General features: G+C 46.9%; 1 protein-coding gene across 1 annotated transcript in view; it reads left to right on the top strand.

Annotated features, from left to right (window-relative positions):
- The first annotated feature begins 2,469 nt into the window (after positions 1 to 2,469).
- LOC131208824 (uncharacterized) overlaps positions 2,470 to 10,740 on the top strand; it is a 56,825-nt gene continuing 48,554 nt past the window's right edge. The window contains exon 1 of the mRNA XM_058201726.1: positions 2,470 to 3,619. The gene's annotated coding sequence lies outside the window, so the exon portion shown is untranslated. The remainder of the gene's footprint in view (positions 3,620 to 10,740) is intronic.

Genomic DNA, 10,740 nt, shown 5'->3' with positions numbered 1-10,740 from the left:
CCTGGCGAAGGACTGTCCTCAATGCGTGGAGCCAGATTGAAATCGTTGAAGACGCGCCGAGCGCAGGAATTGAGAAATGTCTCGACGGGGTGCACTTGGGCCCCGCTGGGCTGCACCGGGGTTAATGAAACTGATTTGAATTGGCCGATCAAATCAAGCTAACGACAATTTGCTGTTGACCCTCCCGCGGGACGGATGTCAAGTCCTTCGTGTTGATGTTCGTGTCCATGTTTCGCGTTTAATTCGCGCGTCCACTGAGTCAGACGAATGTGACCGGAACCGTGTGAAATTATGAGCATCCACTCATTATTTTTAACGGTTTTGTTAGGGTATAGATAAAATAGAGTAGAGTACTTAATATCGCATAAACTGTTTAATGTAACTCTACGATTAACATAAGCATGCGATATGTTCAAATTGAAGAGTCTACTCAAATTTACGCTATTTGCATGATGAGGCACATGCGGTGATAAAACCCTTTATTACTCATTAAATTGCAAATTAAAAGTAAGTCACTCTTGCACACTGAATCGAAAGACTTCTACTAACTTGCGGTGCATTCTGCATTTCAAACTTCGACATGGCACGGAATAGGAACCGAGCCATTCGCTTCGCTATAACACTTAGGACCAGAAGTTCTCAGCATAAGTAGCTGGCCAAAGATTGTCAATCTGTTCGCACTCTCCACATCAATGCCACATGTCACACCGGCTGGCTGGGCACACTTGTCGTCAGACAGGGAAGACTGCGGGAAGTTCCCGCAGCGGCTCATTATGAGTTCGCCTCGTTACGGAGACGTCCCCATTATTTTCCGTCTGAGAGATGATCCTTATCCCAGCCGTATCTTCAAAATTAATTCCAGCAAACGAGTCACATCCCGTGGTGGCACCGGCTGCTGCTACTGCCGCCGCCAGGGTTGAAGCACTTCTAACGTACGCCCGAACGCATCCCCATGTTCTGGGGGATAATTTTAAGGTTAAGTTGAGGTTGCTCTCATCAACGGTTGCCCGGTGCATGTAATTTGGCTTGATATACTTGACATGCCGCGACGGAACGAGAACAATGTATGACAAAATTAACGGTTTGCCGTGGACCGTTTTCAATGGCATGGGGAGACCTTCCAGGGGTCTGTAGAGTAAGCGCAAGATAAATGAATACTCTCAAGAGAGATGTATGGGCTATAGCGTGCTGTAAATTAATGATAGCCCGTTAGTCTGCCCCAAATGCATTTCAGAGATCAACTTCCGATGGTTTCCGAAAATTTCAGCAGCATATCTTTAACATCGATCGAACGGCAAATTTCTCACCCCATCAACGACCCACCCTGGACTTATTGCTTTTAGGACAGTTTAAAAAACCTTTACCGGGGCGTAAAGGTAAATTAAACAAGCCGTAAAAAGAAACATTTGCATTCGGAATGTAGATTGATAAAAATAAACACATTAATTCGCGTTATTGCTCGGTGACGCACCCGTAACGATGTTTTGAATTCAGGTTGGTTGAGTTTATGTTTTCGTAGCATAATGTGCGTCAACTCAACTGTTAGAAGAAGGTTGTTTTATTTCAAGTTGTTTACATAAAACGCCGCGAACGGTACGGAAATTCGGAGCAGCCCTGGAGAGAGAGAGAGAGAGAGTCCGGTTGCCTATTGTTTTTGTGAGAGAGCATTCGGTTCGCCGTAGCTGTGGCGCAAAAGCCGTTTTCGAGCTGAATTGAAAGAAACACGAACGGAGCATTAACCGGACGGCTTCACGGCCTTATCGGCCACGGGCTTATATTGGGTATCGAATCGGTTTAACACATAATGGGAGCAAAAATCAGTTGCATTTAGTTGTTCACTAACTTTTCTGTTAAAACTTTGGCCGTTAAGGCATTTTTAAAGCATTTTTCCATGAGCGAAACTATTTCGCTATATTTAAATAAAACCATTTCAGGTCTGTTATAAAATAGTTTAACAACACTTAATCGACTTTTCTTTGAATCATCTTTTAACTTTATGTTGTCCTTCAACGACTGACTTAATGACTGTCGTGTTCTTTTTGCTTTCATGCCTTCATGTTTCATTCATGTTACTGTTGTTCGTCTATCTCTTCATATTGATGATGATATTTCTTCTAAGTTACTCCTGTAAATGGTCAATCAAACTAACCCTTGTCTGTGTTTTGTAATAATAAATTATATAAAAAAATTTGAAGGATAAGTAAATTGCATAACACAGAGAGAAGACGATTAGATTGAGGGTTAAAAGTTTTCAAAACTTAACATTTGTTACTTTCGTTTCGAATAGAGAGGAAAATATAGTTTTCAAAATACGCCTGTGTCGCGTTGAGCGCTAACCACGCTTGAAGCTCTCAACTGCGAAGCATAAACACAGCTCGTTCGCTCTCTGAGAGAGCCGGTCTCAGCAGATCTCTCGAACCTCGCCGAAGCTCGCACCGAAAAGCGCTCGCCATTCTCCGTACAAACGCACTGTGCTTCGGACGCGGTTTGTTGTGAATATCGAATCTCCTAGTGCTAGTAATTCAACGTTGGATTTGAACCTCCAGAACCCGCTCACACCACGTGGTGCACACGGTGGTGCAGTGTGATTTGCAGGGATGTTGAATTTTAAAGGCCTAATCAGCCATTTTTAGTGCTCGGGCTCTAAGTGCACGTGCGGCGGTGACGTGTGTTTATACCTGCCGGCTGGCTCCCCTCTGTGTTTACGGTTTCGAAATCTTCCCGCCGGGCGACGGAAGAGCAACAAAACGTGACTAAGGTGATAACGGTGCGAAATCTCCGGTGATTCCGAGTGCTTCCCAGTTAATCCCGCTTTCGTGAGCAAATCGCAGATTTGACGACGACGGTTGCTTAGATGAGGCTGGTTGCGTGATGCAAAGTGCAAAATACGGTGAACGTCGGTAGGCTGATCCTTCGATTGTGGCCGCGCGGGTCGTAAAAATTGTTGATTGTTTTATTCACGGCGCACAAACGTGGCAAACGTGAGGTCGCGAAAACGGTGTGTAACTCAAAAATACGAGATTTCGATGTGATTTAGGTGACAAAACAAGGTTGCCCCAAAACAGATTGCAGTGTGTGTTTCCGGTTTGTTTCGGCATCGGGGGAACATATCGGGGCCAGGTGCATGTTTTGAGGCCAACGTGCGACAACTCGGAACGGGGAAATAAATTTTCCTTCCCAAAACGGAACGGAAAAAAGGAACGGGCAAGATTAAAACAAGAAAGTTCGTATAAATTACGCAGTGCAGAATAAATGGTGCCTCCCTGGTGTACCATAAATCGCCGCCTCGGTGATAAAAGATAACTCCAAACGGACACCACCACACATTGGGCCCGGACCGGTGTTCTGGGGCCAGTGATGCAAGCTGCTGGATGCTGGGTAGATTAAATTTATGCGTTGAGCGACCGGTTTTATTTTGGTTTTCGGTGGCGAATTCGGAAGAATTCGAAAGCACGGAAAAAAGTCGTGTATCGGTTCCGGTGACAGAGTTCCAGTGACTCCAGGGGAAACGAAGCAGAAGCCCTCAGCAGACGTAAACTGCTCATTTACGGAATCCCTTCACGGGACGTAACAACGAGCAGCAGAAAACAATCGAAAGTTCTTCTTCATTGCTTGCGAGGTAAGGCAAACATGACAATCAACCATATTTTCATTATCAGAATTGTTAAATTAAAATTTATTTTTATGTTACAAGAAGAGTAAGCGAGCTGTCACGCGAACTTGAAATGACTTATTTTGTAGAGAAAGCCCGTTCGAATGCCTCCAGATATTGGTGCCTGTTTATGGCTGTTCAAACAGCCCACGAGGCCCACCTTCCGTTGAGCGGTTAGATGGAAAGTTTGACGTAATCCGTCCTCTTAACTCTCATCTTGGCAACAGCAGTTTATTGCCTCCGATAGGACCTTCCAACTATGGAGCGATCGAGGCTTTGCGATAACATTGCCCAAGCTCTAGCGCCGCGAAGGAATAAAAGCCTTCGTCTTTTTCGTGGCGATTTGTGCCCACAACTCCTTTTATTCCGCTGCGATTGCGGTTTTGGGGACGCTATCTTTCCAGGAGATTTTAACGGTATTCGCTGGCCCCGCTGGACACCTCAACATAACGGCGCGTTCGGGATTTCGAAGCATCGTCTGTCACGCCGGGAGCGCCTCATCACAGGCCGTTACTGATGAGATGAAACTATAAAATATTTATTTACGCCGGTGACGCCCAAGATTCGCTTCGTGACACGTGCACACCGCATGCAGCGCGGCGGTGGCCTTTTGCCGTGGATGGGTCAGAGTGGTTAATTTATTTCACCGACGACTGCCTCCGGCGTCGTAACCGACGGGGCCGTTCTCATCGGCATCGTAATTGAGTTTCAATCTCGGTCCATCACGGGGACGCGATCGATATGACTCAGAGGGAGCGAAGGATTGAGCACGTTTCAGCAAAACAACACGCGGCTGATGCTCAACAACTTTGTCAGAAGGTTCTGCGTTGCTTCTTTTGAGGCAATTATTATTGACAGTCCATTGATGGGCCCATTGATGGGTTATGATTACAAATGTTTCCCATGAAGTACCATAAATCTTTGTATGAGCATAGTGATGGCGAGCCTTGCTGAAGCTTTGGGAGAGCTGGAAAATATCTATAAATATTAGGAAGTAGACGTTGAAAACTACCCACCTTTACAAGAAGTTCCGGAGATGATTGATGAAAACAGTGCTATTGATTAAGTTCCACTGACTCGATAGCAAATTAGTGATGCTCCGCCGTAAGCCGACTGCGCCACGAGAGCGGACCGGTGCAGTATGCGCAGGAGCACTTGCGCAAACATTTCCGCGACTCAATTCTAACTCGATCGTGATGAAATCCGTCCACTGGGCCGGGCCGGTCACGTGTTTTGAACAAGTGTCTCCCTTTTCTAGCTGCCGCCGCCGGCTCGGGAAGGTCTTTGATGTCGACGATGACGCCTGTGCCTGATCGTATCCGGTACCTCCGGTAAGCGATACCGATCCATGCACCTCGGGAGTTGCCGTAAGGTTAAAAGTTAGACGACCATGTCGAAGGTTAACTCACAGAGCGCGGCACAGTATGGAACGGAGCCAGGGAAGTTGGCAGACAGTTGGAAGGAAGAAGTAGACGAGGCACACGACATGTCGAGCGTGGAAGCTGCTGCTGATGTCAGCAGACTTGCCTCAAGGTGCCCCCCTCAAGTCCAAGTCCGCGGAGCCCTTCACCACGATTACTGTCCCGTTATGTTGAGCGTTCGCCCGCTCGGGGTCCATTAGCATGCAGAGAGGGTTTGAGATCCGTGGCTCAGTGGAAAGGGCTGCGCATCTCCGTCTCGTAGCCCTACACGAGGCAGAGAAGGCGAAGCGAAGAGATTGCGGCATATTTTAATTGTCCAACCGACCGGCGGGCGCGCTCGCGGGGAGCATATCTTCCTTTTTTAGTGTTTCACTATGGTCGCTCGGTCTGGCGTCTTCGACAGCGACAGCGCTCCACAGCTAAGGGCTCGTAAACGTATTAATTGTCATTAATTGAATGTCCTGACCCGAGCGCGCAATGGCGCAGCCTACGGGTAAATGATGTGATCCCCCCGTTTTGGGGAGGATTTCTTGCTGGTCTTCGCTTCATCCGCGCCTAGTATTTACTGTTTTTCAATCAACTCGATTCTCGAGGTTACTCAATATGGAATGGCACCGACCGAAAGGGGAGGCCTTCTCGCGAGGGATTTGCTATAAAAAAATGCGGTTAATTTAATGGCCCCCATCCGGCGGCTACCACCGTTGCCGTATTAGTCAGGAACCGCATCCAGGAGCCAACCGCTTCGCTGTGGCCAACTTCGGTGTTAGATGACCTTACCGTGACCACACTGCCAGGCGCGAGGTCCGACGACCGGTGCTTTCGGTTTCGATGCGACTTCCAAATCGAATGTTTTGTGTGGCGTGTGTTTGATCGAACGAAAATGATGCCACCGATCCGACGGTGGCCTTAGCTAGTTCTAGCCGAGAGCGGCGGTATTTTTATGTTCGAACCGAAGAAGAGGCGAGCTCGGGGTTATGTCGAAACGATCGTATCCATCACACGGACATCACGACCCTAAGCCTTGCTGCTGTTCACCTTTTTTGCGTACGAACCTCCTCACAGCGGGTAATTTGGTGCCGAGAGTGTGCGCGAGCGATGTGTGTCAAATGGTTTACATGCGCCCAATTGGAAGGGCCCTCGGCCAACCCACGGCCACATCACGCGAGAGTCACGATGGCACCGTTGGAAAGTAAGTGTTAAATCCGATTTGTGGGCTCTGCGATCGCCTACGAGCCTCGAAGGGGAGGACGCTCGGGAAGGGACGTGTTCCCAACGACGACGACGACGACGACAGGGTACGACGGCAGACAAACAAATCAATTTTCACTTTTACTTCGACGTGTCGATTTCGCTTCACGCGCACCCCGGTTGATGTTAAATGCGCCTCGGGCGATATTTCTCGCGGCCGCGGCTGTTGTTTTTCGCGTCGTCCCATATTTTCGCGTGTTCCTCTGGCAACCCGGGGCGGGTTACTGAGTTGTTGTTGCTACAGCTTCGTGGCCAAGTAAAAGTTTCTCGAACCATAGTATTCTCGAGAGGGCGGGAGTGAAAACATTGTGCCGAACTCGAAGGGCATCTAATTGATTGATGGGTTGGCCTGATCAGGTGAGCATAGAGGTGCCGGGCGGGGAAGCAGAACAGACACCCCTGCGGGCGGGTGTCCTGTAGTCAGTCATCGCGCCAACTCTGTTGACTTTGACTTTGAGGGAATGAAATGGCGTTTCAGTTGTTGCGTGGCGTGGCGGAGGAGCTCCGGACCGTAAGCAAATAAAAACAGTGCAACTTTGAAACATTCATGGCCGGAAACGAACGCGATCGATAAACGAACGCGCCGAAGTCCTGGGGCGGAAGTCCTTCGGAGACGGAGCACTCATTTGTATTTGCGTAGTAAAAATCGAACAAGTTTTTACATTCAAACGATGAAAAGTATCGATCAGGAATCTCCGAAACGCTCTCTGAATTTGATAACGGATAACATCATTGGAATTCCGAAGATATGGTGGTAGCGCAGTAATAAGAATAAACTAATCAATTTCTCTATTTATTATGTCCGTGTCAACGAGCCGCTAGGATTAATTGACAACAATTCGATCACCTATTGAAGAGACAAACACTGCACGCGTTCAGATAACTTTAACTTGTTACAAACACAACGTATCGTTGACGAAATACAGAAAACATTTGATTGAAGTTAAAGAGAAATCTGCTAATGCACATAAAGTTGTGTACTTAACTATAGTCAAGTCAAGTCAATACGATTCATCTAATCATAATGAAGTTATTCAGTCCAGCAAGTATGCTTTCAAAGCAGGCAGTTGGAAGGCACCAGACAACACTTGCGTACTCAAGTATCGGAAGGACTGGACAGCAGTAAAGTTCCTTAATGAAGTCATGGGTTATGGAAGTTCTTGGCCATTCTCATAACTCGTCCTAATTGTCCCAATCCTAGCTCTATGTGGTGATTGAAATATTCTAATCATCTTATAAACTCTCTATCGTTTTAAGAACATTAATCAGTTGCTAGAAGGTCCTTTTGCATAAAACCAATTCACATTTTGGATCTAACCTCCAGCGAAGGTAATCAAAAATGAGTCTAAACAGATCGAAATTAATATTTTGCCACACTTTCCTTGAAACATTACTCATCGCTGAGACGATTGAATAACAATTACCTTTATTACGTCACAACAAAAGGAATGATTGAAAATAATTTTAAGAAATATGGATCGTTGCAACGAAACGTCTCTCGTCAACCAAGTGGAAGAAGCGAACGTTTGTTTACGACCGTTCCGCGCGGGACACGCAGCAATTCTTGCGCACTCCGAAGTAAACTTTGAAGGAAATTCAATCCACAACAATGGCCACCGGCAGCAATTTATGCACTCTAAGCAAACACAGAGGTAGTGGTGGCTCAGCAATTTATGGCTCCTCAACGGGGTTGGCCGATCGGCGTGGATGAAAACATTCACCACCTTCACGCGGTGGCGTTGCATTTTCGCTGGCCCCCGGAAGGTCCGCGGTGCACCGTGGCTGATACTATAAATTACGCTCACCCCTAATGATGATAAACAATCGGAGCAGTTTTGGCGAACACACAATTTATCACAATTAGAAACAAGAAAACGGAAAGAAGAAAAAAAAAATAGAAGACCAAACGGAACGAAGTAGAGAAGAACCTTGCAGGCTGTTTTGTGTGGAGTTGTAAAGTTCTCCGTTCTCGTCTCCGGTGGTGGCTCCTCGAGGCTATGTTTTTCTATGCTGTCAAAGGTGTGCAGGGAGCCTGCGTCCCGTGAGGCTCTAGAAGGCTGGCCAGCACACAGCGAGAGAAGAAAAATGGATGAGTTTAGTGGTATGTTCTTTGTTCTCCTCCACGGAAGGTCTCAAGACGCGCTACGATGCTGTGCCGAGAGTGCAACCGTGCCAGCCATTCCGGGGCACGATTGATGATCATATTTCCTTGCGGGTCCTAGCGGTGCTGGATGCAGAAAAAAGACAGCAACCACTGGAGGTCAGCTTGTGCGACGACTTCACTCATACGGCCGACGGGCTGGATAGGACTTGAACTGAGAGAAGGCTCCTGCAGGCTGCACGATCGCTTCGTCGCTGCTCGATGGGCGTTCCCACGGATTGCGTGTGCTTCATTCCCCGGAGAGCAGTTAAGTTGCGGATGATTTAAGGTATCCACCCAGGTATGCATGGAAACTGTCCCCCTGGAGCGATCCGTCGCAGCGCTAGACATCATTTGCATGGATGATTGGAGTCGGGCCTAATAAAAACCATTATCCCTACCGACGCCTCGTAAATATACGATCGTCAAGAAAGCCTCCCCGTCACACTTTAGGACTAGGATGGCCGCCACGGGGTGTTTCGCCCTCGGCGGCCGAAAACGGAGTCCTTTCCGCCAGCGCTGCGTGGTGCGTAGCCTACCCAAACGACGGGACCTCGTTGACCGCGATCGCGATTTTTGCGCATGTTTATTGTTGTAACGCCCCTGGCGGTACCCAACGAAGGTAACAATAACAAGCGGCCACAACCCACCATCCGGACCGGGGGGTTGCTGCTTTAAAAACCTGCTCAGACCTGCGGCTTAGACTCAGATAAATATCTCACTCCGGTGCCGATGAATCATAACGCTATTTAAATTGAACGGACCTCGCCCATTGCGCGGCGCTTTCGAAACGCTTTTTTGGAAAAGGTGAATTGGTTGGCGTGTGCTGCGCGGGTCTTGTAAGCGATCCTTCACAAACCCCCAAAACTGATCGGAGTGATTGGACCTCTGTTGAGAAGAGTGCCCACCAGCCAGCCTTCTTGGTCGTACAATTTGTCTCCTTGAGTCGGAGGACAATTAAACGCTCGCCGTCGCGGGAGACCACCGGCGGTGGAATGTGCCAAGTTGTATGCGACGACGGCCGCGCGCGCATAAAAAGTCAGGGCTGGCAGTGTGGGACAAAAAAATACACACCATAAGTTCCACCTTCACGCGCAGGTCGAAGGCAACATCGCCCGGTCTCTCTCTCTCTCTCTTTCCGGCTGTTTATGCGTTTGTTGGGCTTGTTTTGCGTCCATTTAGCGCTTTCGCAGACATCAGCCAACTCCGCCGTAATTATCCTCCCATCCGGACGGCGGAGCAGCAGCAGTATGGTATGGATGCGGCTGCTGCTGACGGTGACGATGATGTCATTTCGGGGCGGTTCGGGAAGGTTGTGTATAGAATAAACATAACCTACACCGGTGTTGTGCAGTTTAAAACCGAGGTTCTCGGGTCAGCTGCTGCAGCCCGCGAAGGCATCAAAAGGGGGAAGGTGTTTTCATCCAAAATGATGAGACCCGTACCCGTTGCAGATCCGGGTTAGTGTGTTGTGGGTCATAAGGGTGTTTTTTTATCGTTCGAAGATGTAAATGGACTACTAGAATGGGGGTTCATTTGCTCTCTCTCTTTACAATTAACTTGATTATTTTACACCGTAAAAGTTACTTTGTGTTGTGGAATGCCTTGAAAGTAAATAGAAAAGACGTAAGAAGTTGCATAATAATTATAAAATTGCGGGAAACTGGTTTGAAGGAATAAAATATTTATTGTTGTGAAAGAGTTTAAAATAGGCATTTAAAGCATACTATTTCGTTTGGATATAAAAAGATAACGGCCAAGTATTTTTCAATGCTTGAAGATATTTTTTGAAAATTTGATTTATGATTTTTTTTAATGGAAAACAATTTCGGTCAAATGTCCACCACGGCTGGCTTTGCAATAGGTCTCTGGACCTATCTCGTTTTTAATATTTCCTCCTACCGAAATTGATTTTTTACAAATAAATATCATGTAAAGTCAACCTTTCAAATAGGTGTTCAAGCATAGAACATAGAAGATGGCATCGTTCTTTTATAACCAAAAATAAAATAGTACGTTTGAAATGTTCCTTTCTGTTGCTGTGACCCTACTTATTTTTTAAAGAATATTTTTTAGATAAAATGCATATTTTTACGTGACATTTTAAATTTCACCTTAAACATGAAATGCCAGAGCAGATAACATCGTAAAAGTTATTCGATTTCCATTAATTCGTGGTTGATTCGATCGCTCGATTATCCAACTCTCATCGCTAGCCAATCAACTTGAGCAAACTCGAACTTAACGAGCATCGATACATACAAAATAATACGCAAATT

The sequence above is a fragment of the Anopheles bellator genome, chromosome 2 (genome assembly GCF_943735745.2).
Source record: "Anopheles bellator chromosome 2, idAnoBellAS_SP24_06.2, whole genome shotgun sequence".
NCBI classification, from domain to species: Eukaryota; Metazoa; Arthropoda; class Insecta; order Diptera; family Culicidae; genus Anopheles; species Anopheles bellator.
The sequence above is the reverse complement of the archived record's forward strand: the minus strand, read 5'-3'. Positions and strand labels throughout refer to the sequence as shown.